The sequence below is a fragment of the Myxocyprinus asiaticus genome, chromosome 20 (genome assembly GCF_019703515.2).
Source record: "Myxocyprinus asiaticus isolate MX2 ecotype Aquarium Trade chromosome 20, UBuf_Myxa_2, whole genome shotgun sequence".
Taxonomy (NCBI): Eukaryota; Metazoa; Chordata; class Actinopteri; order Cypriniformes; family Catostomidae; genus Myxocyprinus; species Myxocyprinus asiaticus.
The window spans coordinates 33,196,502-33,222,661 of NC_059363.1; the positions used below are offsets into that span (position 1 = coordinate 33,196,502).

Below are 26,160 nucleotides of genomic sequence, written 5' to 3' on the forward strand. Positions count from 1 at the left end.
GTCAAAGTTTAAATATACTATCACATTCTCAAATAGTATGCATTATTTTAATAACACTTTAATTAATATACTGAATGTGTTTTTGTGCATGTGTGTGTAGGTGGAGCGGTTCTGGCTGCAGGCTGATGCTGGGATGTGTGTTGTGGCTGGTCTGGGTCTGGGCTGGGCATTGTGTTGGCTAGACAGATGTCTGGGATGGGGGAGAGTGTGGAGCACAGGGGCCTGGATTCTCACTGCAGGCCTCATCTCACACATGATCAGCTTAAATCATAGGTCAGCCATTCACATACAGTCACATAAATTGCTGGACTGAGTGCAAAATAAAACGTTTACAATGCAATGCAATATTTTTAACCATAGACATCTAGGCCTTGATCTTTGTCTTAAAATGGGTTAGTCAATAGATAGTCTTAGCCGGCACTACCACAGACCACCCACAGTTTGTGCACTAACCATCTGATTTATATTGCACACAAAACTGGAAAATGCTTTCTCGATCCGTTAATCTGATTGTGCTGGTTTGATGTTGTGTTCACAAGGTTCCAGGCAGTGTTCGAATTAAGTCATAGCTCTTGGGGGTCCACTTATACCGACCCTCCAACAACCACCTCCCACCCCCAAGCCACCTCTTTAATCACAGATTGATAGTATCTTTAAAAAAATATTACCTCCTCCTTTCTCTTGGGTTTCTCTAACAAAACAACAGGGCATGACATATTCACCGGACCACAAACATAGTTTACCTGATGCTGGAGATGCCCACTGCTTAAAAAATAGTTTCACTGTTGCCTCGTGTTCTTTCTCTGCTCAATTCTGTAACGTTCATTAAATACACTACATCTCTGATTGTATCACTGCATAGGCACTCAGCAACTAATGCATTGATATCATTAATGTGTCAAAAGATCAAGGTATCACGGTGGAGAGAGAGAAAAGGTTTCGAAGTGGAACTGAATAATTACGTCAGACACACGCACAACTCCCCAAGAATCCCTACGTGACTTGGACTCTACACATTCTCCGCTATTTTTTCCCCTGTGTGTTTTCTGTGCAATCACTCCAGAGACTGCTACGCCATTATATACAGTTGTGCTCAAAAGTTTGCATACCCTTGGAGAATTGGTAACATGTGTACCATTTTTAAAGAAAACATGAGTGAGAAGGCAAAACACATTTCTTTTATTTCTTATGGGATTCATATTCAACTGTAGGTTATAACAGAATGGCACAATCATAAAACAAAACATGGCAACAAAGAAAAAAATGAAATGACCCCTGTTCAAAAGTCTGCATACCCTTAGTTCTTAATACTGTGTATTGCCCCCTTTAGCATCAATGACAGCGTGCAGTCTTTTGTAATAGTTGTCTATGAGGCCCCAAATTCTTGCAGGTGGTATAGTGTCCCATTCGTCTTGGCAAAATGCCTCCAGGTCATGCAAAGTCTTTGGTCGTCTTGCATGAACCGCACGTTTGAGATCTCCCCAGAGTGGCTCGATGATATGAAGGTCAGGAGACTGTGATGGCCACTCCAGAGCCATCACCTTTTTCTGCTGTAACCACTGGAGGGTCAACTTGGCCTTGTGCTTAGGGTTACTGTCGTGCTGGAAAGTCCAAGAGCGTCCCATGTGCAGCTTTCGTGCAGAAGAATGCAAATTGTCTGCCAGTATTTTCTGATAACATGCTGCATTCATCTTGCTATCAATTTTCACAAGATTCCCTGTGCCTTTAGAGCTCACACACCCCCAAAACATCAGTGCCATGCTTCACAGTGGGGATGGTATTCTTTTCACTATAGGCCTTATTGACCCCTCTCCAAACATAGCGCTTATGGTTGTGACCATAAAGCTCTATTTTGGTCTTGTCACTCCATATTACAGTGTGCCAAAAGCTGTGAGGCCTGTCAAGGTGTTGTCGGGCATATTGTAACCAGGCTTTTTGTGGTATTGGCGCAGTAAAGGCTTATTTCTGACAACTCGACCATGCAGCTCATTTTTGTTCAAGTATCATCGTATTGTGCTCCTTGAAACAACCACACTGACTTTTTCCAGAGCAGCCTGTATTTCTCCTGAGGTTACCTGTGGGTTTTCCTTTGTATCCCGAACAATTCTTCTGGCAGTTGTGGCTGAAATCTTTCTTGGTCTATCTGACCTTGGCTTGGTTTCAAGAGATCCCCGAATTTTCCACTTTTTAATAAGTGATTGAACAGTACTGACTGGCATTTTCAAGGCTTTGGATATCTTTTTATATCCTTTTCCATCTTTATAAAGTTCCATTACCTTGTTACGCAGGTCTTTTGACAGATCTTTTCTGCTCCCCATGGCTCAGTATCTAGCCTGCTCAGTGCATCCACATGAGTGCTAACAAACTCATTGACTATTTATACACAGACACTAATTGCAATTTAAAAAGCCACAAGTGTGGGAAATTAACTTTTAATTTCCATTTAAACATGTGTGTGTCACCTTGTGTGTCTGTAACTAGGCCAAACATTCAAGAGTATGTAAACTTTTGATCAGGGTCATTTGGATGGTTTCTGTTATCATTATGATTTAAAAAGGAGCCAAACAACTATGTGATGATAAATGGCTTCATATGATCACTATCCTTAAATAGAAGACAGTTTTTTTGCATGATCAGTCTTATTTTCAAAATCAATGCCAAAATTTCACAATTTCTGCCAGGGTATGCAAACTTTTGAGCACAACTGTACATTACTATACATATGTACATATATAAAAGGCCTGCATATGCAAGACTAGTAGGCATAAATTATGTTGCCACTGAAATCAGAGCTCTGCAGTTGGGGCTTTCAAACAACTATAGGTTTTCAAATAACCATTTTCAAACAACCGTAGGTTTCCAAATATTCACAGCCTTTTTAAAATACCAATTTGTTCTGCAAGAATCACTATTACCATTGATCTTACTAAGATTAAGTTTTGCTCCACAACATTTGTGCTATGGACATAATACCTCAAATTCTGCAGCTTGTTAAGGAGATGCATGCTATTACTTTTCTAAGGAATCAGACTTATTTGCCTGGCAAATGATAAAATGGGCGAAAAAAGATTTACCTTGAAGGAGCCTTCAGAATATCGTGGAATAAAAAATAAATAATAATACAACTCTTTTGACTTTGGCCAGTAAGCAACCACCTAGTAACCACCCATAACACCTTAGCAACCACATAATAACACCCTGGCAACCACCTTCAACACATTACCATTATGGTGCTGAGTTTTGCTTGGAGGGATGCCATATCTAGGGACCAGAATATCATACAGTAAGTTTATATGCACAACCCTGATATAGGGTTGGGGTCAAAAATGACCCCTTTTGAACTTTGCTTCTTTAAAAAATATGGTTTCCTTCATCTCAGTGGCATGAGGTTTGGTGACTTCTACATTTGCTATCTATACACACACAAAAAAATAGGGCTGGATTGTGGTGGTGTGACAAAAGTATTCACACTCATCATGTTCAGAGTCAAATTTGACCACACATAGGTAATGAATGGATGAGATGATAAAAGAGAGCATTTTTTTATATAATTTGTCAAATAAAGTCAGCCACAATACAGAACACACACAGAAATGAAGGGGTGAGACCATAACACATCCACAATGGAGAACACACACACTTGCTTGCTTGTGGTTGTCCATCATAGTCCGATGATGAACATCTTCTCCTTTATTTATGAGTTTTTTTGGTGGCTGTACAATTCAATCCTTGACTTGCAGATTCGGTTGCATACAGAGCATATGAATGTTTGGCTGGAGGAGGCAGGTTTAGCTTTGTGCCTATTTTCCCATCTTTCTTGGAGGCATTGGTTATGATTTTCCTCCATTTTTTCAGTCCCCTTTATGCACTCAGATCGCCAGAGCAAATGACAGGAGGAGTGCGAGGAATTTAGGTGTGCAACCAAATTTCCGACGAACCTCCCAAAGTAGCTCTCTGTTTACAGTGTGAAATGCCTTTGACAGATCTACAAATGCCATAAACAGGTCTTGATGTTGTTCCCTACATATCTCTTGAGGTTGCCTATTGACAAAAATCATGTCAACAGTATCTCGGTCTTTCCGAAATCCACACTGCGACTCCGGCATGATGTGTTCTGACACAGACTGAGTCAGTCTTTTGAGCATTACCTTATCCAAAACTTTTCTGGCAATGGACAGAAGTATCTCCCTTGTTTTTGTAGATGGCCACTATGTTAAAATTCTTCCATCATTGGGGAATGCATTCCTGATCCCAGGCCTCTGTAATGTACTGGTTCAGTGCTCTTGTGCAGAGGTAACCACCCTCTTTCAGGATCTCTGCTGGAATACTGTCAGGACCAGATGAATTCTTGTTTTTTAAGGTTTTGATGGCAGCTCTGACTTCACTGAAAGTTGGTGGTTCATCAAGATGGTCGATTGTGGGTAATCCCTGAAATACCTGCATTACTTCCGGTTCCACTTCACTAGGCTGGTTTAACAATTGATTGAAGTGTACCTTCCAGTGCTCCACTACTAAAGTCTGGTCTTTAATGAGGTTTTTGCCATCTGTTGACCTAACAGGAGACATTAAGCAATTTCGGGGGCTATAGAATGTCTTTAGAGCATCACAGAAATTGTGCATGTTGTTTCTATCTGCAAACATTTGAATTTGATGTGCTTCTGCAATCCACCATTCATTTTGCAGGTCTCAAAGGGAAGTTTGTACTTTATTTCTAAGACCCTGCCACTGCTTTTTCAGTGCTTATGAGTGTGGATTGTTAAGGGCTGCTCTATGAGCTTTATGTTTATTGTCAAGGTGGGAGCTGATTTTGCTGGAATTCTCATCAAACCAATCTTTATGCTTTTTGGTCTGAAACCCGATGGTATTGGCAGCAGCATCATAGAGAGCTGAGCTAAGTGTGGACCACTTTTCATCAGTGCCAACCCCTGATGTCATATTGTCATCTGAAACGTCCAGTTTTTCTGCTACAGAATGATGGAAGTTATTCACAATGTTGACGTTGTCTAGTTTGTGGCAGTTGAATTTTTTTCCCTTAACCCACAGGGGTCGACGGACGCACCGGCACGTCCTGCTGGATTCTTTCCTCATAACAGCGGAAACAACTTAAAATACTCCATCATTTTTGGGCATACAGATAAGTGTAAGACATCATTAGAGACTATAAAGGGTCTACTTTTATTTGTGTACACTCACAATAACAACAAAACCTTGTGCTTTTGTAAAATAAAGAAAATAAACAGGGTGCGCTTTCAGCCAACTGTCTCCGCGAGCATCTTTCTGAAACACGTCACAAAAATTAACTGAAACTCCGAGAATACTTATCACACTAACATGAAACATATGTCTAAAGAAAGCTTAAAGTGTCAACTTTTAAATAAAACAGTTCAAATTTAAATCAAATATTCTCCTGTAATGTAATCTGTATGAAACAAAGCAATGTACAGTTTCTCCTGGTTCAGCTAATTATCGCTAATGTGATCACACCCACCAGCAGAGCGCACTATTCATACGGTAATGTGCTGAGGCGATCAATGCAAATGGTAAATGCCCCCAACAATGCCTTAAAAAGCATCAAGTTCATTCAATTTCCTGCGTGTTTGGAAGATGGCACGCTACACAGGTGAGGAAGCTCTACAGATGGTCCTGGATAGTGACGAAGATTTCACATTTTCCTCAGAAGAAGAGCGACTTAGTAAGTCTTTACTGACATTAGTTGACATGCTATTTTATATAAACATGTACATATTTTACTAGTTGGACTATTTCCAGACTTGCCAGCCAGTATTCAGAGTATTGACATTTGAAATATGTCCTAATAGGCAAGTTTTAGTTACATTTAAATGTTGTTTCGGCTAAAGCAGGTATTTAAATTGTATGCTGTATGATATAAATATGATATGTAATATGATATAAAAATAATATGAATGTTTAGATTATATTTTAACTAGTGTTTATGCTGCCTCATTATCATCAACAAAGCTTGTGCTTGCAAATATCTGTTCGGGTGTAAATGTGTAAAATATGCTGTAAATATGCCCATATTAGAAAATCAGCATATAAAAAAGGATCATGTGACACTGAAGACTGCAGTAATGATGCTGAAAATTCAGCTTTGATCACAGGAACAAATTGCATTTTACAATATATTCAAATAGAAATTCAGTGACAATATCACTGTTTTTGCTGTGTTTTGGATCAAATAAATGCATGCTTGGTGAGCAGAAGAGACTTCTTTTAAAAACATTAAAAACTCTTACTGATCTAAAACTTTTAAACGATATTGTAAGTCTAAAGTTTTTAAGTAAAGTCTTTATATAAAGAAAATGTATAGTCAGATTACTTCTTTTAACTTAAACTTGATTTTGTGAATAAGCTACAAACAATACATTCAATCATTAAGTCTCCTCACATTCATTCTCTCTCAGGGGAGGGGTCTTTGTCTCCTCAGGAGTGAATCACATCAATATTCATGATCATCCACGCCTCCTCGCATATGGCCTTTCTAACACTAAAAGTGTCTTACAAAAGTTAAATGACTATATTGTTTTGTATGAATGAGTGATCAGGATGGTTTTCACATCATTTTGTAGCAAAAACTCTAAAAGGTCTTGTGAACAAATGTTTATTATGTGTTATATGGCCTTATTTCAGTGACTTCAAAATTCTGTTTTTCAAAAACCATGCATAAATGTTATTTTCTCAAAAATACAAACATGTACATACATGTTGTTCACATATTATTGTAGCCCAGTTTGTGCTGAATACAGTGTTATCAGACTTTAGCCATTAATATGTTTTTAAGCAACTGAAAAAAGCACAAATGTCAAGGCATGCCAAAACTTCTCCAGGGCCCAAAACACCCTCAGACCCCAGAGGGTTAAGGGGCACACTTGCAGTCTAACTTTTGCCAGCACCAAGCGATGGTCTGTCCAGCATTCTGCTCCCCTCATTGCACGAGAAAGCAAAACATCCTTGAGATCTGCTTGCCTGACTATTATATTAGTTTTTCTGTTGAAAAATTGTATTGGTAATAGTGAGATTGTGCTCTGCACATAGGGTAAGAACCTCAGGCCATTGCTGTTTACTTGCCCAATGCCGTGATGTCCAATCACTCCTTCCCAAGTTTGCATATCCCTACTGTTGCATTAAAGTCACCCAGCAAGATGATTTTGTCCTGCTTTGGGATCTGATTAATCCTCTGGGGTCTGAGGGTGTTTTGGGCCCTGGAGAAGTTTTGACATACCTTGGCATTTGTGCTTTTTTCAGTTGCTTAAAAACATATTAATGGCTAAAGTCTGATAACACTGTATTCAGCACAATCTGGGCTACAATAATATGTGAACAACATGTATGTACATGTTTGAATTTCTGAGAAAATAACGTTTATGTGTGGTTTTTGAAAAAACTGAAATTTTAAGTCACTGAAATAAGGCCATATAACACACACTAAATATTTGTTCACAAGACTTTTGAGAACTGGATCTTGTAGCCAAGAGTTTTTGCTACAAAAATGATGTGAAACCATCCTGATCACTCATTCATACAAAACAATATAGTCATTTAACTTTTGTAAGACACTTTTAGTGTTAGAAAGTCCATATGCGAGGAGGCGTGTATGATCATGAATATTGATGTGATTCACACCTGAGGAGACAAAGACCCCTCCCCTGAGAGAGAATGATTGTGAGGAGAATTAATGATTGAATGTATTATCTGACTATACATTTTCTTTATATAAAGACTTTACTTAAAAACATTAGACCTACACTACCATTTAAAAGTTTATAGATCTGTAAGATTTTTTAATGTTTTTCAAAGAAGTCTCTTCTGCTCACCAAGGCTGCATTTATTTGATCCAAAATACAGCAAAAACAGTGATATTGTGAAATATTTTTACAATTTAAAATAACTGTTTTCTATTTGAATATATTGTAAAATGCAATTTATTCCTGTGATCAAAGCTGAATTTTCAGCATCATTACTGCAGTTTTCAGTGTCACATGATCCTTCAGAAATTATTCTAATATGCTGATTTTCTAATATGGGCATATTTACAGCACATTTTACACATTTACACCCGAACAGATATTTGCAAGCACAAGCTTTGTTGATGATAATGAGGCAGCATAAACACTAGTTAAAATATAATCTAAACATTCATATTATTTTTATATCAAATTGCATATCATATTTATATCATTCAGCATACAATTTAAATACCTGCTTTAGCCGAAACAACATTTAAATGTAACTAAAACTTGCCTATTAGGACATATTTCAAATGTCAATACTCTGAATACTGGCTGGCAAGTCTGGAAATAATCCAACTAGTAAAATATGCACATGTTTATATAAAATAGCATGTCAACTAATGTCAGTAAAGACTTAATCATCCGAAATTGTATCCTCGGCTGGATCAAGTTGCTCTTCTTCTGAGGAAAATGTGAAATCTTCGTCACTATCCAGGACCATCTGTAGAGCTTCCTCACCTGTGTAGTGTGCCATCTTCCAAACGTGCAGAAAAGTGAATGAACTTGATGTTTTTTAAGGCACTATTGGGGGCGTTCACCATTTGCATTGATCGCCTCAGCACATTACCGTATGAATAGCGCGCTTTGTTGGTGGGTGTGATCACATTAGCGATAATGAGCTGAGCCAGGAGAAACTGTACATCGCTTTGTTTCATACAGATTACATTGCAAGAGAATATTTGTTTTAAATTTGAATTGTTTTATTTAAAAGTAGACACTTTAAGCTGCCACTCAATCCCTGCTGCCAACGACCGTTGCTCTGAGCTGCTGACGTGCAGAGGTCTGACTAAGAGCTTCCAGCACATTCAGACCTGCTCCTGTCACCAGACTCTACATCACCACCAGACTTTAGTGTGAGACTGTGGTAGGAGAAGATACCTGCGCAATGAAAGTTTAGAGTGGTGTTGGGGGTGTGCATTACCCAGCATCACTATCTTGGCTATGGAGGCGATGGATCCAATGGCAAGGATAACCCTAGATGACTGGCACCTCTGCAGGGGGCTGCCGAAAATCAAGTTGACTGAAACCGCCTCAAAGCTTGCCCCCATTGCAAGGGTGTGCTCCCCTAGCCTTTGCCTTTCCAGGCTTACCCACAAGGCAGCAGTGTGGTGGTTGGTGGAAACCAGGAATAACCCTGCACATCACACTTCTGGGAACCACCACAGATGCACCAGAGACGCCCTGCTGATTAGCCTAAGGGCACAAGCCACCCAGTTACCATGTGTGGCCACGAGGAGGCCCAGCAGGAGTCTTGGGGGTGTAGAGGCTCTGTACTGGCAAGGGAAGGCTTACACATACATGTTGCTTCCCGTTTACCAAAATGGCTAACCAGTGGCAGCAAGCTGTAAGTAAGATAGTTGCAAGTAGATCCCAAACAAGCATGCAACTTGCCTCTATCTATCACTGTTCATTCGTGTTCATTTCTGTTTAATGTTGTTGGTTTTATTTACATTTTTTATTAATTTAATTTATTAAGTTATTGAATTGGGGTGTATGAAATAAATGAAAGGTAACAAAAATCTTCCTCTAAGTCTTCTCTTTGTAACACCATGGTCAGTAATCATAATGTGGAATCATTGCATAAACTGACACTTCAAAACTAAAATAAAAAAAAGAGCTAAACTTTGACAAAAATTGTGATTTTGAATGTCTTTGATAATGTCTAAATATATATCCAAACGCATAACTTGTTATATGATCTAAAATAGTAAATTTCAGGTCCTTTTAATGATTAAAAAAATTTATAAAATAAAAATCCAGCAGATGTTGAGAAATGTAAATATTCACTGAAGTGAATGTAACAAACATTTATTTTATGTTTTTTTATGAAATGAATTGTGTTGTTTTGAAATTTAGAGGTAAATAAAGTAAAAACAAATACCACAACTCCCCTAAGAGAATGCACTCGTAACTAACAGAGTACAAGGGTAAAAAATTTGCAATTGTCCGACTGAAATCGTATTATTTAATTTTTACAAAGCCGGACTAACAGACCTAGATAATGTGATTGTAGCTTGGCTTCGTCCAGCATGTATAGACTTTAATCGGACCTCAACTGGCCTCGCCATTTTGCACATGATCTGAAAGACAGAGGTGATTCACAACGTGTATTAAACACTTGCTCAGTTAACAAACTTCAAACATTGACGAGTTATTAATGTCAAGCATCACTGACATTTTCTTCAGTAAATGTACAAATCTATACTACTAAATAGTTTGTAATGAGCCATTGAATCAGCACTATTGTGTTATTTTGCTACATTACAGAAGTGCTGGCTGAACCCGCTGAGTTTGAGTTGGTAAGATATTTGAGGTTGATCAGTCAGGTCATGGCAGTCACTCTCTGAATTCGTAATTTCCTCCATGCTTCAGCACACATCAAAGCAAAGGCACCCTTGCACTCTTCTGCCGCTTTGACTCTATGCTTGATTAGCCATCCTGGCCACGCTAGTCATGCAGATTAAAGCAGCTGAGTTCTGTGCTTGATTAGGCATCCTGGCCACGGCAGTCATGTAGATTAAAGCGGCGAGGTTTGGTACATGCTTTGATCAGTCGCGAGACTGACGTTCTTGTCAGCGCTCATCACACCTGTCTGAGGCTGATTACAGGTGGGAGATGTTCCACCTCATCACTGCTCACCTCAACGCTCAGAGAGGAACTGACTGCGAACAGCTGAAGGAAAGATAATGTCAAGGATCCTCATACTATTTTCTGTTCTTCAAAGTAACTTCTGACGTGGTTCATGAATGAATGTGCACATATTTTAAAACACTCCGCTCAAATTTTATCATGATATCCTAAAGATATTTGTATAAACAAGCAATATTGGGCAGTCTGGACAGTAGAGGTCGCAGTAACTACACATTTTGTCAAAATTGTGCTATAACTAAAATCGGGTCTCTTAGACTACGATCTGTCCTGTGACTGATGGTTTGGCCCAACTATGCTTGGATTCAGTTCAAACCAAGTTGCAACCGAGTATAAAGTTGCGAAGTTGCAGTTACGAGAAAAAATGCACCATGTACATAATAATACATTGCATAAGAGACAACAATGTATCAAGATTATATAGCATCGAAGTTGTAATACGTTGTTAAGAGGGCGTTACTGGTGCTAAGGAGGGGCGAGAAACAGATTACATTTCTTTTTTTTGTCTATTCCACACTATGGCCATAGTCACTGGCACACAATTAAAGGAACAGTTCACCCAAAAATGAAAATTCTCTCATTTACTCACCCTCATGCCATCCCGGATGTGTATTACTTTCTTTCTTCTGCTGAACCCAAATTAAGATTTTTTTAGAAGAATATCTCTGCTCTGTTGGTTTAATCAATGCAAGTGAATAGTGACCAGAAATTTTAAGCTCCTAAAAGCACATAAAGGCAGCATAAAAGTCCAATTAACAAGGTTAAATCCATGTCTTCTGAAGCGATATGATAGGTGTGGGCGAGAAACAGATCAATATTTAAATTTTTTTTTTTTTTTTTTTTTTTTACTATAAATCTCCATTTTCACTTCCACATTTTTCTTTTGTTTTTTTTGGTGATTTGCATTCTTCGTACATATCACCATCTACTGGTTGGGGCTGGTCAAATTTGGAGATTTATAGTAAAACAAGGACTTAAATATTGATCTGTTTCTCATCCACACATCATATCGCTTCTGAAGGAGTTGTATGGATTCATTTTATGTTGCCTTTTTGTGCTTTTTGGACCTTCAGAGTTCTGGCCATCATTCACTTGCACTGAATGGACATACAGAGATGAGATATTCTTCTAAAAATCTTTGTGTTCTGCAGAAGGAAGAAAGTCATACACATCTGTGATGGCTTGATGGTGAGTAAATGATGAGAGAATTTTAATTTTGGGGTAAACTATACCTTTTAGCACAGTTCATCTATATATCGGTTTATCTATATATTAAAAAAGAATCAGTTACTGGCACAACGTCTGCCATAATAAAATGAAATATTCACAATTTAATTGTTGCCTGCAAACAATTTATTTTGTCCGAATAAACAAATACTTTTAAATGGCCGTCAATGGAGAAAGAGGTTTTTTGCCTCCAGAATGGTGCAGTTATTGCATCTACTAGCAGAGGCTAACTGGCCCATGCTAACCAGCCAAACCTTGATCCCTTGGTGTGGACTGATACTCAAACGACTTTCAAGCAGCACTGTATGTCTTTTTTTTATTTATTTATTTTTTTTTTTTACTAAATTTCTTACTATGTACTTTCATAGTATTTTTGTCTGTGTGTGTTGACAGAGAGTGTGATCAGAGCAGTAATGACATTGTGGACAGGTTTGCTCGTGAGGTAGTGTTCTCATTGCCGGAGGGCTCATTGGTGCTGACACGAGGTGATCTCCCTGGCAACACGCTGCGCTACCTGCACTACTGCCAGGGTCTCCGGCCAGACCTCAGCCTTATCGACCAGGAGGTCAGTCATCTGTGACACCTGTTACTACTTACTATACTGTTATGGAAAATCTGGATATTGAATTTTCAAAATGGGCATTTCCAGTTCTGTAAATGTCAAGTAAATGAATAAAATCTAAAGAAGTCATTGAAATTAATTCAATCTTGAGACGTTATGGAAATTAGCAAAATCTTACAAGATCATGGACATTTCTAAAGTGAATCTAAATTTTAAGTATTTCATTTTCTAGAAATTGCTCTTTGTGAATGCAGTCCCTATTAAACAAATATATATTTTTTAAAACAAATCCTCATCCAAAGATCACAAACAACTGGAAAAGTCTTAGAAATTATTTGGTCAAAAGATGAGGAAACCTTGTCTATTGCAAACATGCTTCTCTGTCACTGTGTTAGACTTGTTCTTTAAGAATCTATGGTATATAATGCAGATGATGACCTATAGCTGGTATGCAGCTAAACTCCAGAAGCATTTTCCCGGAGTGACGTTTCTTGGCCGCTGTTGGGATCCAGTCAACACTGCGGAAAAGAAGACATTCAGTATTGCGCAGTTTCTCAAGCACAATATGCAGTATGTTGAACACACACATCCACTCTCATGCAGAGTCTCTGTTCATGTTGAAATGCCTCTCTGTATATATGCTACTACTAAACAAAAGGTTCCATTAAAAATATTCAAGGGTAAACCATTACAAATAATCTCCTATTAAAGTTCACACCTTAATTTGCTGTGGGAGAGCAAAAGAAATGAAGAATCTATACTGCCTCCTGCCACCAGACGGCAGTATTTCCTTGGTAAAGCCCCCAGCCTCTGAGAGGGGGGCAACTTAAAAGTCACAAGCAGCATTTCCCTGGGAGGCAGAACAGAGAGAATAGAAACACAGAGGGAAAAACAACCAATAATTTTTTTTTCTGTTGTTAAGAGAGAAAGTTTTTGAATGTTCCTGTCATGTGAATCCCACGATTCAAAATCTACACTTTGAAGTATCAGATCAGTGCTCTAACATAAAAAGGACAGGCTAAAATTCTGTGTCTGAATTTTTTCTTGAAATGTTTTAATATTACTGTTCAGGATTAAAACAGCAGCAAAACACTGTTAACTGTTTTATAAAAAACAGTCATTAATAAGACATTAATAACATTGTAATAACATAATAACAAACATTATTACACTGTAGTAGATCAGATGTAAATGTATGTAAATTCTTTTTATTTATTTATTTATTTATTTTAATATGATTCAAAGTTTCATGACATGTTCATTAATTACACAATAAGGTATGATTTTAGTCTCTGTGCTATATAGTTCATATTGCAAAGACGTGCCAGCAACCCCCTTTAGCCATGGTTATATTATCATTATAACATGGCCTCATTACTTACTGCTTTTACAAAACGGTTTGTTCATAATAAAAATATTAAGGACACAAAATTTTATCAAGCAAAGTTATGTGCCATCCTTCCACTAGAAGATATACTGTATGCTTGACATAACAAAACATTGCTATGCAACAAAAATAATGTTCCACCATGGATTCTGCGAAGTAATATTGTGAATAGGTGTTATGTGTCATACAGTAGCTGACAAAATGGAATATTTTTCCATCTTAACCATGTGTTGTACTCTGGAGACATTTTATTTTTTTCCTCAGTTAAAGCTGACTCTATAACCTAAACTAAAATGCCAAAATGTATCCCACAATTCGAATGGAAATTATCATAATGGGAATGACAGTGTTGACATGTTGAAGCTGTGATCGCAGAGACTTAAACATTTTTTGTTTAAAATATAAAAAAAATGAAATTTACCAGACCATGGGTCCTACTGTTGCATCCACCATGAGCAGGAAGTGGGAAAGGGGTACTCAGAGTTATAGCTGACCATGACATTGTCTGATTTATTCAGGATTATTAAAAAACCGAGTTGACGCAAAGCGAGGGCACAATTTTGATGGCCCGTTTTTAATGAAAAATATAATTTTAAGTTTACTTTATGTATTGTTTCATATCTTACAGATTCCTACCTTTCATTTGATATTTATATGTATGAATTTGTTGCATTTTAAAACACTTTGTTTGGCAGTATAAAATTGTGACCTCTTGCTGAGGACAGGTTAAGTTACATGTGCTTCCAAGTATAGTATATATACAGTATATAATAATGAAATTATTAAAAAATATAAGAAATAAATGCCCTGAGTATACACATTTCCTTTAGATTGAACTTTACCAGTATATTTATTATAATGAATTTCTTGATGTTTAAAATAAAGATGACTTTTGTGTGTAAGACATGTATTGTCCCTTATCTCAAGAATCAGTAAATAATGTGTTTTGTTATTATCTTATTATAATTTTATTATTGAAAGTTAATGTTAAATTTGTAACCATTCTACTTAAAAAAAACAAAAAAAACATACTGTATGCTTTGACTGACTGATGCTATGGCAGTATGTCTGGCATGCAGTTTTTGCTCTGGGTGTGTCTGCAGCAGGCCTGTATTCGTGTGTATCGGCATAACAGAGGGCGACCCCAGCTGGGAGAAGAGTTACTCTCGCTGGCCCTGGGGCATCTGTGAGCAACTGGTACCCATCAAGACCCCATTTGACCCAGAGAAATGGGCCCAGCATACACTTCACCTCTACAACTGGAGCCAGCCTCATGACAGGTAGTGCATCACTTATGTTAGTTTATAGTTTACTTCTTAAGAAATGGCATTTACAGTATAGGTTTCCTGTTTGGCCAAAACATGTTATGTTTAAGCAATATCACACAAGACAAGATTGCTGTTGTTCTGTATTTCAGCACGGTTGTTATTTGGATGTAGACATGAGGCCACAGGTAATCAAAGCCGTGCTAATATACAGAATAACAGCACGACTGCAAGTGTGATATTGCTTTTGTGCAACAGTTCAAACAAGACAAAAAATGACCAGTTAATCTGTGCATTTCTTCTCCTCCAAAGAAAATAGTTCCAAAAGAAGCCAAAGCATTAAGCATAGCTCTCTGCACTGCCCTCATACTGAACTAGTGGTGTTTTATTCATAAACTAATCATTGTTTTTTAACGAATCTTCTAAGTGAATTAATCTCGTTCACTTCCATTGTTTCGGTGGTAAAAAATGTAATCAAATCAGCTGAGTCAATGATTTAATGACTCACTTATAACAAAAAGATGCTCATTTGTCTCCACCTACTGGTGTAAATATGCAATATCCAGAAATGGTAACTGCACGAATCGGTTAATAAATTAAAAATAAGCGATGAATCAAAATTTGCACCACTATATTTGGAAAGCCACGAACACGGAGAAGAGGAGTGACACAAAAAGTGAAGCATGCCAGTGCTGTTGGATTGTATTGACCTGTTTCAGTAACATCGCTTTTCCCTGCAGCCGCCATATTTGTGACCATCAGCGGGGGGACACAATGGCGGTGAATGGAAAAACACCTGAAAAACAGTATCAAGAAAGACATCAAAAATTGCTTTTGATCCATGCCAAGTCCCAGAAAAAGTTCATACAGGTCTGAAGAGAACACAAATATTGCCATATTGAACTTTTGCGGACATTTAAAGATATTTTATCCACGATTCATCCATGATGCAGGTGAGTCTGATGTGTGACCGGCGAGTTCATCACCGTAAACATCTCTCATTCAGAAGTTACAAATGTTTTTGTGTTATTTTTTCTGGTCTGATTTAGTCACAGTATTAAAAAACGTCTGTGATGATCTGTGTAAGAGCTTCTTTTAACTCCTGAAGAAGGTTTTTGTCGCATCTCACAGCGCAGCACAATGAAGGTATGTGGAATATTGGTCACAAACATGGCAGTGTGGTCATAGAGTGACATCACATGAAACAGGTCAAAATCAGCACTCTTGGAATGCCGCTTGTCCAATCAGTTCCATGGATCAGAACTAACTGTTGTATAACAACATTTATATTAATATCGTGAATAAGACTGACTATTTAATATGTTTTGTGCACAATATGCCATATGTTATGGTAGCATTGGTAACACTTAATGGTAGTGTGCAAAAAGACTCTACCATGGCTATGCAATACCATGGTAGAGTAATTGCAATACTATAGTACTTTAATATATACCATGGAACTGAATGATTCCTATAGTCATGAACCATTAAATTTACTCAAAGGTCTTCACTTTAACAAGTACCATGGTACATGTCCAAAATCTCATTGTAATACCATGGTACCACAGTATTTTTGTCAGTAATTGAAGTTCAGATTCCAGTACATTTAACTATTTAATGAAGTGAATAAGAATGAATTATGTGTACCTTTTAAAAATTGTGTGTACGCTGTCAGGTTGGCTGCATCACTAAACTGAGCATCTTTACCATGTGCACCCCACCCTGTTCTTTTACACCTCTTGCAGTTCCATTAAAGTGTTTTCAGTCTTCACCAATATTAAAGTGCACTTAAACACTCCACTGACTCCATGCTGTGCAGACAGCCTCCGCTTCCAGCTTCAAAGTCGTTATTAGTCCACTGACCCCACCCTAATGACTTTCTAAACTGTGGCGTGTCAGTATCTGTGTATAAAGTGAAATTAGTTCTAGTCTCCAGCACTGAGGCTCTCTGCAGCCGCCTGGTATTCAGCAAGTTAATCGGGGTTGAATGGTGTGACATTACTCTCCTCTCACCCACTACAAGCGTGTCCATCCCTGCCTGCCAGCCAAATACTAGTGGGGAAGTCACACACTATAATATTCCTTTGAAGGAGAGGCCGTACGTTTATGAGCGATGTAGTGGAAAGGGAGAAATGCAGAAATATATGGCTCGTTCACCAGAGAGAGCCTCCAAAGACAGGCAAGGTTGAAGATCAGCTGTTGTATGGTCTTAAGATATGCAGAATATGATCCGCTGCATTACTAGCTGGTTTTAAACTTATCCATACTGGACTAGACTGCTTTGATGCCATCTGAATGGTGCAATGTATAGAAAAAGAGTCACACTAATAAAGCTGTTCTCCTCAACTTGCCCTGCATAAAAATATGCCTTCTTCCCTAATATATAGTAAGCTTGAGGCTGCAACTAATGTGCAACCAGTGGACACTTTAATATACCATATGACCATGGGAGCTGAGGAGCCATCAGATTCAAAATGTAATAAAAAAAATGTAAAAAAATGGCATAGAAATGTGAGTTGGGTGGCTCTTTTCAACTGTAAGTGCAATATAAATGAAGAAAGTTGTTCTTTGTGTTTAAATTACTGTTTAAAAAACCCAGAGTAAATTATTTTTGCAGTTGTTGTGACTCACATTTGGGTCACGGGGCAATGCCCATGTTTTCAGATGAAGTATCTCTGGGAATGTATTTCTACTGCACACATGCATCCCTAAAAAACTTACTTTATTAAAGGGGTTATGACATGAGCAATTAAATTTTGCTTGATCTTTTCACAGAATTCATTGTACTATAAAAACATACTGTAAGTTTCAGAACTCAAAACTTCCTCCTCATTGCAGAAAGAGCATTTGTTGAAACCAAGCTGCCAAAATGACTCATTCTCTACTTCCTCCACATTGTGATGTCACACTGTGGTAGACATTTTCATCTGACCTCCACAACAACACATCAATGCCTACTTTACCTTATCACTTCTGTAGCCCTGCCCAGTAGTGGTGAGCAGTGAGATGGCAAGCAGAGAGCAGGTCAGTCAAGAGCAGAGAGACAATCATAACAGTGGGCGTTTACTGTCAAGTCTTAAAGAAGAAGCAGCACCAAATCCGAGCAATTTTGACAGTGTCAAAATGAGGGTGGAAAATGTTTTACAAATATATGAATAAATATATTACTAACATTATAAGTGAACCTCAAGGAACATATTAAAATAATAAACAAAGAGGTTTAAGTAATTTTTAGGTTTTTAGTAAAACAATTTAATCAAATGCAGTACAGTTCGAGACAGTATGCAAATTCATACATGGCACCAGTTATTTTATGAAAGTTTCACATACTAAGATAAATCCTGTTGGCAAGAAGGATAATATTAACTACACATTTTATAGCCATGCCATTTTGCTATTTAAAGGAGATAAGTTTTAATGGCACTAAAAGCTTGTATGCTTTATTTCACCATGACAGCTTTCACCCTGGTTCCTGGGAGAGAGTTGCCAATGACGAGATGTGGCAGGCCAGGTAATAAATGGACTACTGCTCTCACCATTGTTAGCTTCATTGTTTCATTTTGTGTTTTAGTGTCGTATCCTTATCAAACCTCCACATATAGTTATACTGAGGTACTTGTATTCCATCACTGTTTAGGATGAAGACAGCTTTCTTCCTCTTTGATCTGGCTGAGAAGACAGAGAGAGAACAGCAGGCTCGTCTCTATGAAATCTCCTTCTATGTAAGTGGGAAGTGCTAATCATAATATTAGCATTTTTTAAAATGTCAGTGTTTGCAAGACATAATTTTCAAAAAAAAAAAATCTTCCTCTTTGTCTATTCTTCTTTTTTGCCTGCAACTTTGTCTTTGACTTAATTTTTGTCTTATATTTCTGCAATTAATCCAGAAATCGTTATTTACAGACTCCATTCAACCTATCTGTCTGTCTGTCTGTCTGTCTGTCTGTCTGTCTGTTCACTACAATTGTACAGAGCGGTTATCTGAGTTACCATAGCCTTTCTGTCAGCTCAAACCAGTCTGGCCATTCTCTGTTGACCTCTCTCATCAATAAGGCGTTTCCATCCACAGAACTGCCGCTCACTAAATTTTTTTTTGTTTTTGGCGCCATTATGAGTTAACTCTAGAGACTGTTGTGTGTGAAAATCCCAGGAGATCAGCAGTTACGGAAATACTCAAACCAGCCCATCTGGCACCAACAATCATGTCAAGATCTACATAATTGAGATCACATTTTTTCCCCATTCTGATGGTTGATGTAAACATTAACTGAAATTAACTCTTGACCTGTATCTGCATGATTTTATGCATTGCACTGCTGCCACATGATTGGCTGATTAGATAATCGCATGAATAAGTAGGTGTACAGGTGTACCTAATAAAGTGGTCGGTGAGTGTACAGTATATACTGTAGATACTGTATATACAGTATGAGCATACTGGATTATGATTGATCCAGTGAGTGATCTTTTATGCATCTATTCAACCATTTTCTTTGTGTGTACATTGCAACTTCATTTAGGCAGAAACAAGCCAAAAAACCTAAAACACTTGTTTTGCTGGCTTCCAAGCACAGAAAGTACAAATCTAGTTGAGAAATAGTCTAATCTATCTAAATGCAGTTCTTTGGTACATGGCAATTAGTGATTTAATGTTCAGTCAGTTATGCCACCTGTTGGCTTAAAGTGTTTTACAAATCTTAAAATCCCTTTAAGTCACTTTTAAAAGGCTATAAATATTATCATTGAATTGCATTTCAAACATTCTCCTTTTCCTTATTGTTATACAAATATTTTAACATGTCTGGTCTTTTTTTTTATTGACAGCTCTATTGTCAAATAGTGGACGCCCAGGTAGACTACCCAGCCAACTGGGATAAGAACCTGGCTCTAGCCGCAGAACGTTTGCTGCGCTCAGGGGGCGGAAGCCACGGTCCAGACACCCTCCTGAGTCGCAGCATCCGCCACTTCAGCTGCTACCTTCAGAGAGAACCCACCGATCCCCAGAACAAAGCCATTCACTCGGTCATCACACACCTTAGGAGAGAGAGGGATAAATTCAGAGACAGACAAAAGGGCTGAGACTGGATATGCCAGAGAAATTGTATAAAACAACACTGAAAGCCGTTGAAATCTTAAAAGACACAGACTATACATACAATAGGTTCCCCCTTGGACAGGGGTACACTACACAACAGAGAAGGTAACAAATTAAAAAGACTTCAAGAGATGCATGTAAAACTAAGTTTAATCTGCATTTTACTGAGAGAGCGTTTTGCACAGTAAAAGGACTTAAAGTGCTAAAATAGACAAATACAGTGGCCTCAAAAAGTGTTTAGACACTTAATTCACACTGAAATATAATGAATGTCAATGCATTAGATAACAAAACCTAAGCAAGTGGCATTTATTTTAAAGAAAGATAGCATAAGCACATCCACAAACACTTTGCTTGAAAAAACCCTTAAAGTTATAAAATAATAGATGTGTTAAAAATGAAGACAAGGTATTTGAACACTTTCTGGTTACCAAACCTTAAAAGAAGATGGCCATAGTTAATGTGATGATCTACACAGGTGGTTACTGTGCCAGGACACCTGTGTGAACTTGAGGGACACTGACATACATCCAATTAAACCATTGTGTAAAAATTGACAATAATTGGTTAAAAGCCATTGCAAAAAGGCTTTTTTTGAGAAAAGATCTAGCATCATTTGTTTGCAAATGCCACTTTATTTTGTTATCAAATACAATACCATTCAACCATTTTCAAGTGTGGCCTTAGTGTCCAAATACATTTTGGAGCCTCTATATATCAGAACACAAGAGTTTTGCACTGAGGTATTTTATATTGCATAGGCTACTGATCCACAACCTCATTATTGCAGAATGAGCCATCCATTTAGTTTGATATGATCTAATGTCAGTTATACATAAATAATGGTTTAAATAGACTGTATGGCCATGTGGACACTCCCTTATAATTAACAGGTTTGGCTATTGTAGTTATTCCATTGAAAACAAATCTTACTTCCAACTTTGTTTAAATTAAAACATGGTTTACTGATGAATTAAGAGGAACTGGAATGCCAACAGCAAACCAGACCCCATCCATCATCTATCAGTACCTGACCTCACTAATGCTCTTATCTCTTGTTGAACGTTTAATTTCAAACGCATGGGCATTAATCCTTCCCTTTGCTGCTTTCATAGCTTTCACTCTTCTGGGAAGGCTTTCCTCTAGATGTTGTAACGTGGCTGCAGGGATTTGCTCCCATTCAGACACGAGAGCATCAGTGAGGTCAGACACTGATGATGGGTGATGGGGCCTGTCTCACAGTAGGCATTCCAATTAATCCCAAAGGTGTTCAGTGGGGTTCAGGTCTGGGCTTTGTGCAGGCCAGTCAAGTTCATCCATACCAAACTCATTTCTTTATGGACCTCGCTTTGTGCAAAGGGACATTGTCATGCTGGAAGAGAAAAGGGGCCTCACTAAACTAAAATAGTGTAAAAATTGAATGCAATTCTCTAGATGTTATTGTATAATGTAGCATTTAGGTTTGTCCTCACAGAAATTACTGGATTAGCCAAACCCGTTAATTAGAAGTGTAGGAGTGTCTACATATTGTACTATTTGCCATATAGTGTACTGTATTTGCTTAACATGCTGAACAACAACATGTTGTTGTTGTTGTAATTTTTTATGTTTTTCAATTTGTTGATGTCCTACATGTTACTAGAGAATTTGTACACGGTAGGTAAGGGACATATTTTTGTAAACTGAATCACAAGTAAAACTCGAAAAGACTTCACAATGTTTGTCTGTTTGTTTCTGTTGTAATAACATTTTCACACGTTCAATATGTTAAAACCCATTCTGTTGATGATCAAAGGCACCCTGATCTCACAAGGTCTCTCTCCATCTCTCTCTTCCTCTCTCTTTTTTGAATAATTATCCTTCAGCCCCCTGCTGTCATGCATGTCTCTCTCTCACATTAGGGTCACAAAGGTCTCAGATTAAGATTGGTGGGGGGTGGAGTGTGGGGTGCCCAATTTGGGCTAAACCATGAGAGATTAAGGATGACCCATTAATCTGGGAAAGATTTTTAAAATACCCCATCCTGTTCCCTGTCTCTGCTTTTTGCATTGCCTTCCCCTGTCATCTCAAGTAGGTACAGCTGCAGCCAGGAGATCTCCAAACAGGGGCGGAAACACTAAAAGAGGGCGGGGTAACTCTGGAAGAGGGCAGGGTTACTCCAGAAGGGGGTTGGGCTAACTCCAAAAGGGGGTGACACTTCCACACATGGTTAAGATTATGGAAAGGGTTAGGTTAGGGGCTCTGTATATCTTTGCTGGTGACTTGGATCTCCTGCCCCTTTTTGGAGCTCGACATGCAGCTACTGTATATCATTCGATATCATCTCCCAATACAGCTCTGAATTTATTTAAAAAAAGTAGTTCACCCAAAAATTATAATTCCATTATCATTTAATCACCCTCATGTTGCATGATATTTTGAAGAATATTTGAGTCACTGTTTTCCATATAATTAATGTAGGCCATGATTTTTGATGTTGTTAAACTCACCACTGAGTTTTGCACAGAGAGTGCTCTGGTTTTTCAGAGTACGTGGTGATTTTTATCAAAATCAGTCAAAGGTCCAGATAAAGATGATTGGCGGGCCAGATTTGGCCTGCGGGTCGCCAATTGTCTAGCCCTGCTGGGATTGGCACTATGGAGACATGCTCTCTTTTTTTTCTTTGGACAATGTTTACAAATTGAATATGCTAAACATCACATTAGAACATACGCCAATGCGAGTGAAAATGCAGGAGACCAGGAAATGAAACAGGCTTCCATTATGAAAATCTTCATTTTTGGTTGACTTATTCCTTTAATACTGATTAATCTTCAAGTTAGTAGAAGTTACAGACCAAACTGGTAACCCAAACAGAATGTCCAGTGTTAAACCTTAGAGCAGGGGTGCTTACACTTCTATCATAGCAAGATCTATATATTGTATACATAGTCGGTAATGAAATGTTATGATTCTCTATACCTATTTTGATACCACAACAAATAATAATGCTTATTGTTTAATTATGTAAGCATTGTTTCAAGTTCTCAAGTAAATATTTAAGAAGACTCAACAGTCTGTAATCAAATAAGAACAAAAAAACAAAAAAACAAACAACAAATAAAAGCAATAAATAGAAAAAAAAAAACAATAGAACAACAAAAAATATCAAATTAAGAAAACATTGCTTTTATAAAATCTTTAAAAACATCAGTACCAAGTATTCAAGTAAACATTCAGAATGACATTAAATGTAACAAACTACTAGCTGCTGGTCTTCACTGTTTGATATTCCATTAATACTAAAGCAAGAGTCGTGTGGCACCATGCGGGGGTCAGACGTGTGAATGGCGAGCTCTGCGCACTTTTCTAGTGTTTAATTCTTTTTATGTCATAAACCGGTGAGATTCGATACACCCTGCTAAATAACTGTTCTATGAAGTCAACATGTCAAAGAATTCAAAATCCTCGGGCTCTAGAGATATTAAAAGACAGTTACGTGCTCAAGCTGAAACCCCAGACAGGGCCACAGACCAGGGACTCAATTTGGATGGTGCGGTGGGAAAGATTCAACATCAGCTGTCCAGCATGTCTGTAATGCTGGCGAAGGTCGTGGTGGACTTGGAGGATCTTGCTGTAATACGTCGATCGATTACTGTGATGGAGTCTAAATTCTAGTTGGTTACATGAATCAGGGATGTCGAGAAATGGATTGATTATCTGGAGTCATCGGAGAGGGATTAGCTGCTAATCCGCTAGTGACCAAAGCAGATTTGGAACGCGTTTGGGAAAAGCTGTAAGACCTTGAGAATCGTAATCGACGAAACAACGTCTGAATTGTTGGAATTCCTGAGCATGAGGAAGGCCGAGATATGGTAAAATTCCTAGACGAGCTGATCCCGAGTCTGCTCGACATAACAGGCCATAAACTGGAAATCGAGCGAGCTCACAGAGTCCTGGCTTGGAGATCCGCTGAAGGAGACAGGCCCCTATCAATTCTGGCCACATTTCTGAGATCATCTGATAAACATCTCGTGTTACGCAAGGCGAGGAGTAAAGGAAGGCTTTCTTGGAAGAACCACAACATTTTCTTGTTCCCAGTGAATTCGACGAGAGAAACGTGATCGATTCAAGGAATGCAAGAAACTCTTACATCAATGGAAGATTGCTTTTGCACTGATGATTCCGGTCAAATTGAGAATAGATACTAATGATGGCCGCAAAATATTTACATGCCCACAGCAAGCATTGTCTTTCATAGAGACAATGGGGTGAGTAAGCCATTTGGTGTTTCTCACGTTGTCCCCAAGTGAGCTTGACTCGCTGAACATACACTTGTCTGTCTGAGGAAGCTGGGCACCTTTTTGTTTCTTTTTGTGTTGGTTCCGCCTAGCGGCTGGAGTTTGTTTTGTGTAGTAACACTCCTTCAAGAAACTCTTGCATTGACAGAGGATCACATTTGCACTGATGTTCCCAGCCAAATTGAGAATAGATAATAAAGATGGCCGCAAAATATTTACATGCCCACAACAAGCGATGTCTTTCATAAAATCAATGGACTGAGGAAGTCATGGTGTGTTTCTCACGTTGCTCCCAAGTGAGCTTGACTCACTGAACATTCACTTGACCGTCTGAGGAAGCTAGGCGCCTTACTTGTTTCTTTTTGTGCTGGCTCCACCTAGCTGCTGGAGTTTGTTTTGTGGAATAACACTCCTTCGGGACAGTTGTGGATGAATCTGCATGTTCCTTGTGTTAATGCCTCCTATTGGCTGGAGTTTGTTTTGTGGAGTATTTTTTGTAGGACATTGGAAGGGTTAGGTCATCTGCTGCATTCATGAACAGCCGGCTCACTGAACATTCGTTTGACTGTCTGAGGAAACAGAACAGCCTTTTTTTCTTCTTCTTCTTCTTTGTGTGTTGGTTCCACTAATGGCTGGAATTTTTTTTTGTGGAGGAACACACCTTCAATACAGTTTTGTGAATGAATCTACATGTTCGTTGTGTTTATTTTGCCTATTGGCTGGAGTTTTTTTACAGATTATTTTCTGTTATGTAATTCTGTTTCACAAAATTTGTACAAAAGCACCGGACTCGAGCAATCCGACGGCAAAGTTGTCGTGGGGGCTCTCGTAGGCGTACATGGACTGTTTGAGTTTAGAGGGATGGACGCCAGTTGGTGCTGTCGTGTGCAGGGTTAATGTGCACGTTTTTCTTTTTTCTGTTTGTTTGGTTCGGGGGGAAGTTCAGGGTTTGACTGTTGCACTAATGTTGGAATGTGGTCTTTATAATTTTATTTTTGACACACAGTCTATTTTTTCTAATATGTCAAAATGTCAAATGTTAACATGAGTGGATTGTTTCTCTCCACGTGGAATGTGAATGGGTTGGGGCACCCCATAAAAAGAAAGAAGTTTATTTCTTTTCTTAAATGTAAGAAATATGATATAGTGTTTCTTCAAGAAATGCATCTTTCCCCGCATGAAGCTGAAACATTTTGGAAGATATGGGGTGGGCATGTTTTCTTTAGTGCTGGCTCAAGTAAGAGCAGGGGAGTCATTACATTTATAAGTAAACATCTACAATTAAAATGTCTCAAACAGAGTAAAGATAAATTAGGAAGAGTCATTATTGTTTTAGCAAAGATTCAGGGGCAAATGTTAATTTTGGCTAATATTTACGCACCTAACGCTGATGATCAGGGCTTTTTTTATAGATCTTGAAGGGCTGTTGCAAGCCGTTGACACCCCTCATGATATAATATTGGGAAGAGACTTTAATATATTGATGGATTCAGTCCTTGATCATAGTGAAGCAAAAGTGTGTAAGGCCCCTGGAGCAACACTGACACTTCACAGGATGTGTAAAAATGTTGGTCTTACAGATATTTGGATACTTTTAAACCCATCTGGGAGGGACTATAATTTTTTTTCATCAGTCCATAAGATTTATTCTAGAATAGATTTAAT

General features: G+C 38.2%; 1 protein-coding gene and 1 pseudogene across 1 annotated transcript in view; one reads left to right on the forward strand and one right to left on the reverse strand.

Annotated features, from left to right (window-relative positions):
* The window catches only part of LOC127411105 (transmembrane protein 260-like), a 72,637-nt pseudogene extending 51,343 nt beyond the window's left edge, over positions 1 to 21,294 (forward strand).
* Positions 1 to 26,160, reverse strand: part of LOC127411315 (exocyst complex component 5-like) — a 327,593-nt gene that overhangs the window by 120,253 nt on the left and 181,180 nt on the right. The gene's annotated exons all lie outside the window — the stretch shown is intronic.